A 6000-nucleotide genomic window follows, 5' to 3' on the forward strand; every position below is an offset into this window, starting at 1 on the left:
TGTTGGACACCGTGCTATATAATTCTATGATATGGCAGCCAGTTTGCTTCAAATAAGGTCCACAAAAAGATTGGAGTTTTTAGGCACTGGGATAAATATTGACTAGGACTTTGATTTGAGTTATGGGAGTTTTGAGAGGTTGTTTACAGGCAGAAAGAAGCTTGCATTATTGTCTTATTTGAAAGTACTCCCTCAGTACCTAAATAGTACACTATATTAGACCTTTCAAGACTTGATTTTAAACCCTTTAGCCAATATGAACACAGTGTATTCACGGGTAAAAGTTTGTGAGCACCTACCCCTACCTATTCAGCATGGTGGCTCAGTGGTTAGTACTGCTGACTCACAGCACCAGGCACCAGCCTTGAGTAACTGTCTGTGTGGAGTTTGCTCATTCTCCCTGTGTTTGCATGGGTTTCCTCCAGGTGCTCTGGTTTCCTCCCACAATCAAAAGATGTGCCTCTTAGATGAATTGGCCATGCTAAATTGCCCATTGTGTTCAGTGATGTGTAGGTTAGGTGCTTTAGTCAGAGGTAAATGTAGAGCAATAGGATAGGAGAATGGCTCTGGGTGCAAGACGGGTGTTAGATATAGGATAGATGTCAGGGGTAGTTTCTTTAAACCCTTTAGTAAGGGTAGTAAGGGTATGGAATGCTTTGCCTGCAACGGTAGTAGATTCGCCAACTTTAAGTGCATTTAAGTCGTCATTAGGCAAGCATAAGGACGTACATGGAATAGTGTAAGTTAGATGGGCTTCAGATTAATATGACAGGTCGGTACAACATCGAGGGGTGAAGAGCCTGTACTGTGCTCTTATGTTCTATGATACTCTTCAGAGGGGTTGGTGAGACTTGAAGTGCCTGTTTCCACACTGTAAGGATTCTATTCATGCCAGCCTCCTGCCAGGTGCTATTTTAATTCTTAAGGAAATGACATTTCCAATCATCAAGAGACCAGAGCCTTCTGTCATTGGGGTCCACATGTCATTTTAAATCAAGAGTGACGTCAGTGCTAAAAAAATTTGGGGAGCATTGCCAGAAGATGCTCAGTGAGTTTGGATCCTGTAGACTTTAGATGGTTTCCTTCAAGAAGAGCTGAAAATGTGTTGCTGGTTAAAGCACAGCAGGTTAGGCAGCATCCAAGGAATAGGAAATTCGACGTTTTGGGCATAAGCCCTTCATCATTCCTTCAAGAAGATTCATGCAGGCTCTACAAACTTTCCCATGAGGACCCTGTCATGACTGTGATCACTGCCAATGATCCGTTAACGCATTGCCAACATTGTAGGTTGAACCAGTCCAAACCCTGCAATTGGCCTACAGCTGTCACCCAGTGATCTCCTCATGTCCATTTGTCTTGAGAATGGTTATGTGATGAAGCCTGTGGGATAAATAATCTGAGCTTCTTCAATTATCCAAACATATACTAGCCCACTGGCCTGCTCCTCCTCTCATGGTGCCAAGGCAGTTGAGTGAGCAAAACTGGAAATGGGAGTGATCTTGGCTTTGTACAATAAGCCATCTGTGAGTAATTGACACCCAAAATTCATTGTTTTTTAAATCATTGTTATCTTGCAGTTTATACGAGGCATGACACATTGTTCATGTTGTGAGTCCTCTGTCCCTGTTGTCTGCAGTATGTTGGAGGGAGTCTGTTCGTGTTGCATCTCTTTGTTCAAAGGTTCTGAATTTGGAAGTTGCCAAAGTGAACGGTCTGGTTGCTGAAGCAGGACAGCTGGGCACCAAGCAGCAGATGGCGCTGTGTGGTACAAAATTCCAAGGAAACATTGAGCTGAGAGCAGCCACCATTCTCTCATGCACACTATTAAAAATCACACAACACCAAGTTATCATCCAATAGACTATAATCTGGTGTTGCGTGATTTTTAACTTTGTCCACCCCAGTCCAACATCGGCACCTCCAATTCACGCACACTGTTCAGCTAGAGGGTGACTCTATCACTGAAAGGGTCCACTCTATCACCAGACTGATATATATTTTACAGTCATGCTAATTCTCCCACACTTTGCTGCTGCACTGCAGGGATTTCCTGTTCTTGGTGGCTTTATTTGAATATTTCTCACCTTTCACAGCGTTGATAAGTGATTCCCCAAAACATTTCTGTGTTAGACCAGAATCACTCACTTCTGTAAATTGCTCAATGTGTAGGTGCTTTAGAATGCTGAGTTTGTGGGTTTTCTTGGTCTCTGTTCCCACACTGTGAAGTTCTTTGCTCTGCTTCCTACATGTTTTAATTCGTCAGATCTGCGACCTATGGTGGTAGTACCTGGTCTGAGCTGCAACTCTTTTTTTTTAAAAAAACTCGCTCTTTCAGCATGAATTATTGCAGGTTTGAAGCTTCCCCTTTGCACCAAGGATGTTTAGTTTTGACTTAGGCAACCTCCCGAGTCTGTTCACTCATTGTTTTGAACTCATATTTGGAAAAGCTTCCACAGGCACCTTGCAAATGCAGCCTACATCTCTGGATCGTTGGCCACCACCAAGAATGGCTTGGCAGCAGCATGACTGATCGAGCATGTCAAGTCCTAAAGGTGCTAGACTTGGTCCGCAGCAGGTGCTGAGGGAACCAACAAGAGGGAAAAACATACTTGACCTCATCCTTACCAATCTGCCAGCTGCAGATGTATCTGTCCATGACTGTATTAGTAAGAATGATACTGCACAGTCCTTGTGGAGACGAAGTCCCACTTTCACAATGAGAGTAACCTCAATGATACTATGTGACACTACCACTGTGCTAAATGTGATTGACTTTGCATAGATCTAGCAACTCAAGACTGGGCATCCATGAGGCACTGTGGGCCATTAGCAGCAGAATGTATTCCAACCCAATCTGGAACCTCATGGCCTGGTATATTCCCTACTCAACCATTACCACCAAGCCAGGGGATCAACCCTGGTTCAAAAGAGAGTGCAGGATGGCATTCCAGGAACTGCACCAAGTGTCAACCTGATGAAGCTACCAAACAGGACCACTTGCATGCCAAACAGTATAAGGAGCAAGTGATAGACAGAGATAAAAGATCCTACAACCAACAGATCGGATTTAAGCTGTACAGTCCTGCCACATCCAGTCATGAATGATGTTGGACAATTAAACAACTCAGTGAAAGAGAAGTCTCCATAAATAGCCCCATGTTCAATGATGCAAGTGCAAAATAAGGCTGAAGCATTTGCAAGAGCTTTTAGCCAGAAGTGCCAAGTGGGTGATCCATCTCAGTGTCCTCATATGGGCCCCAGTGTTACAGATACCAGTTTTCAGCCAATTTGATTCACTCCACGTGATATCAAGAAATGGTTGGAGGCACTGGATACTGCAAAGGCTATGGGTCCAAACAACATTCCAGCGATAGTACTGAAGACTTGTGCTCCAGAATTTGCTGTTCCATTAGACAAACTCTTCCAGAAGCAATACTGGCATCTACCCAACAATGTGCAAAATTGACAAGGTATGTCCCCTATATAAAAAGCAGGACAATCTGGCCAATTACTGTCCCATCAGTCTACTTTGGATCACAAGTAAAGTGATGGAAGGTGTCATCAACAGTGCTATCAAATAGCACCTGCTTTGCAAAACCTACTCAGTGAGGGGGTTTGGGTTCTGCCAGGGCCACTTAGTTCCTGACCTCATTACAGCTTTCGCTCAACAGGGACAAAACAGCTGAATTACAGAGGGGAGGTGAGAGTGATAGCCCTTGAAATCAAGGCCATATTTGACTGAGTATGACAGCAAGGTGCCCTGGCAAAACTGGAATCAATGGATATCAGGGACAAACTCTCCACTCCTTGGAGTCATTTCCAAGAAGATAGTTGTGATTGTTGGGGGTTAGTCATCACTGCAGAAGTTCCTCAGGGTAGTATTCTAGCCTACCCATCTATGACAGCTTCATCAATGACCTTACCACCGTCATAAGGTCAGAAGCGGGAATGTTTGCTGATGATTGCACAATATTCAGTACCATTCACAACTCCTCAGATACTGAAGTAGTTCATGTTCAGTTGCAGCAAGATCTGAACAATATCCCGGCTTGGAGTAAAAGAGATACAGAAATATAGAAAACAGGAGTGGGTAGGCTATTCACCCCTTAAAGCCTGCTCCACCATTCAGAATGCTCATTGCTGATCATCCACCCAGTATTCTGTTACTGGTTTTTCCCCATCTCCTTTTGATCTTTTTAACCCTAAGAGCTATATCTAACTCCTTCATGAAAATATTCAATGTTTCGGTTTCAACTATTTTCTACAGGATTATCACTCACTCGATAAAGGAAGTCATGATTTGGAGATGCCAGTGTTGGACTGGGGTGTACACAGTTAAAAATCACACAACACCAGGTTATAGTCCAACAGGTTTAATTGGAAGCACACTAGCTTTCGGAGCGACGCTCCTTCATCAGGTGATTGTGGAGGGCTCGATCGTAACACAGAATTTATAGCAAAGATTTGCAGTGTGATGTAACATCACACTGCAAATTTTTGCTATAAATTTTGTGTTACGGTCGAGCCCTCCACAATCACCTGATGAAGGAGCGTCGCTCCGAAAGCTAGTGTGCTTCCAATTAAACCTGTTGGACTATAACTGGTGTTGTGTGATTTTTAACTCGATAAAGAAACCTCTTCTCATCTCAATCCCAGTGGCCTCTGCCATATCCTTAAACTGTGACCCCTGGTTCTGGGCTTCCCACTATCAGAACATCTTTCTGCATTTAACCTGTGTTGCCCAATTAGAATTTTATAGGTTCCTATGGCATACTCCCTCACCCTTCTAGTCTTCACTGAATACATTCCTAATCAACTCAACCTCTCCTCATACATCAATCCTACTATTCCATGAATCCTACTTTGGAAATAGAAATAGTGTGACTTAAAGTTGGAATACAGACAGACTCTAATCTCACACCTTTAATGCATTGTCTGAGCTGAGATGTCACCTTTTTTCTAATGAAACCTTAAGTTATCTCAGGACTATTGCTTGAAAGAAATTTTGGGATTTACATATTAATCAATCAAAATCTGCATCCCCATTTTAAGTGATTAAAGACTTAACAGCAATCTGGATTTGTTCAGTACATTGCATCAGGTTTATCACACTTTGATCTTTTACTGTAAATTCTGTGTCCTGTGACCTTGCCCCACTAGCCACCTGATAGATCGGTGCTCCAAAAGCTTGTACTTCCAAATTCAGACTATCTGAATATCGATTATCCTAATTTCAGATTATCCAAAGAAGAGTTCAAGGTTCCACAAAAACATTACATCAAAGAGGTAAGTGTATTTGATTTACCTGTACTGAAGAACATGTGAAAATGCTGGCAAAAACAAAGAAACACAAGCAGCTCAAGCGCCAGTGACTGGATATTCATTAGGTAAGAGTTGTTGCAAAAGTAAGTGTTTTAAAGTATTCCCGTCACTTTCCCGGGCCATTCATGATAAAAATGGCTGGGAACGTAAACGCATGCACGAGGCAGTGCTCTGCCTTTCTCTGACAAGATTGAGTTCCCAGCAACTGACAAATGTTCTTGTGATCATAGAAGCTGTTCGGGACCTTGTTTAATGCTGTCTTCACCACTCATTGCCAAATGCTAATTACTGCTGCATTTTAAAAAGGTTTTCTTGTGTTATCATTGCTTTATTATGCTCACCATGTGAAATCTGTGTCCTCTTGTGCTTAATGCATTAAAATTATAAATTTAAACAAATTCTCCAGTAGAGTACAGTGTTAGATCAACATGGCTCCCCTTGCTTAAGGTAAAATTGATTGTCCGAATAATCAATTATCCAAATGAAATAGTGCCCACTCATCTCATTCAAATAATTGAGGTTCCTCTTTAAACCTGTTGGACTATAACCTGGTGTTGTGTGAATTTTAACCAGGAATTACTTTGACATACCTTTATTGCACTCTCTCTATAGCAAGAACGATCTTCCTCAGATAAGGAGACCAAAACTGCACACAATATTATAGATGTTGCTGCAGTA

At 42.3% G+C, this 6000-nt stretch overlaps 1 long non-coding RNA gene across 1 annotated transcript in view; it reads left to right on the top strand.

Moving 5' to 3' along the window:
* LOC132829162 (uncharacterized) overlaps positions 1-5256 on the top strand; it is a 47635-nt gene extending 42379 nt beyond the window's left edge. Inside the window, exon 3 of the long non-coding RNA XR_009646220.1 lies at positions 5238-5256. This is a non-coding gene — a long non-coding RNA (uncharacterized LOC132829162). The remainder of the gene's footprint in view (positions 1-5237) is intronic.
* The last annotated feature ends 744 nt before the right edge of the window (positions 5257-6000 follow it).

Source organism: Hemiscyllium ocellatum, chromosome 2, assembly GCF_020745735.1.
Source record: "Hemiscyllium ocellatum isolate sHemOce1 chromosome 2, sHemOce1.pat.X.cur, whole genome shotgun sequence".
NCBI classification, from domain to species: Eukaryota; Metazoa; Chordata; class Chondrichthyes; order Orectolobiformes; family Hemiscylliidae; genus Hemiscyllium; species Hemiscyllium ocellatum.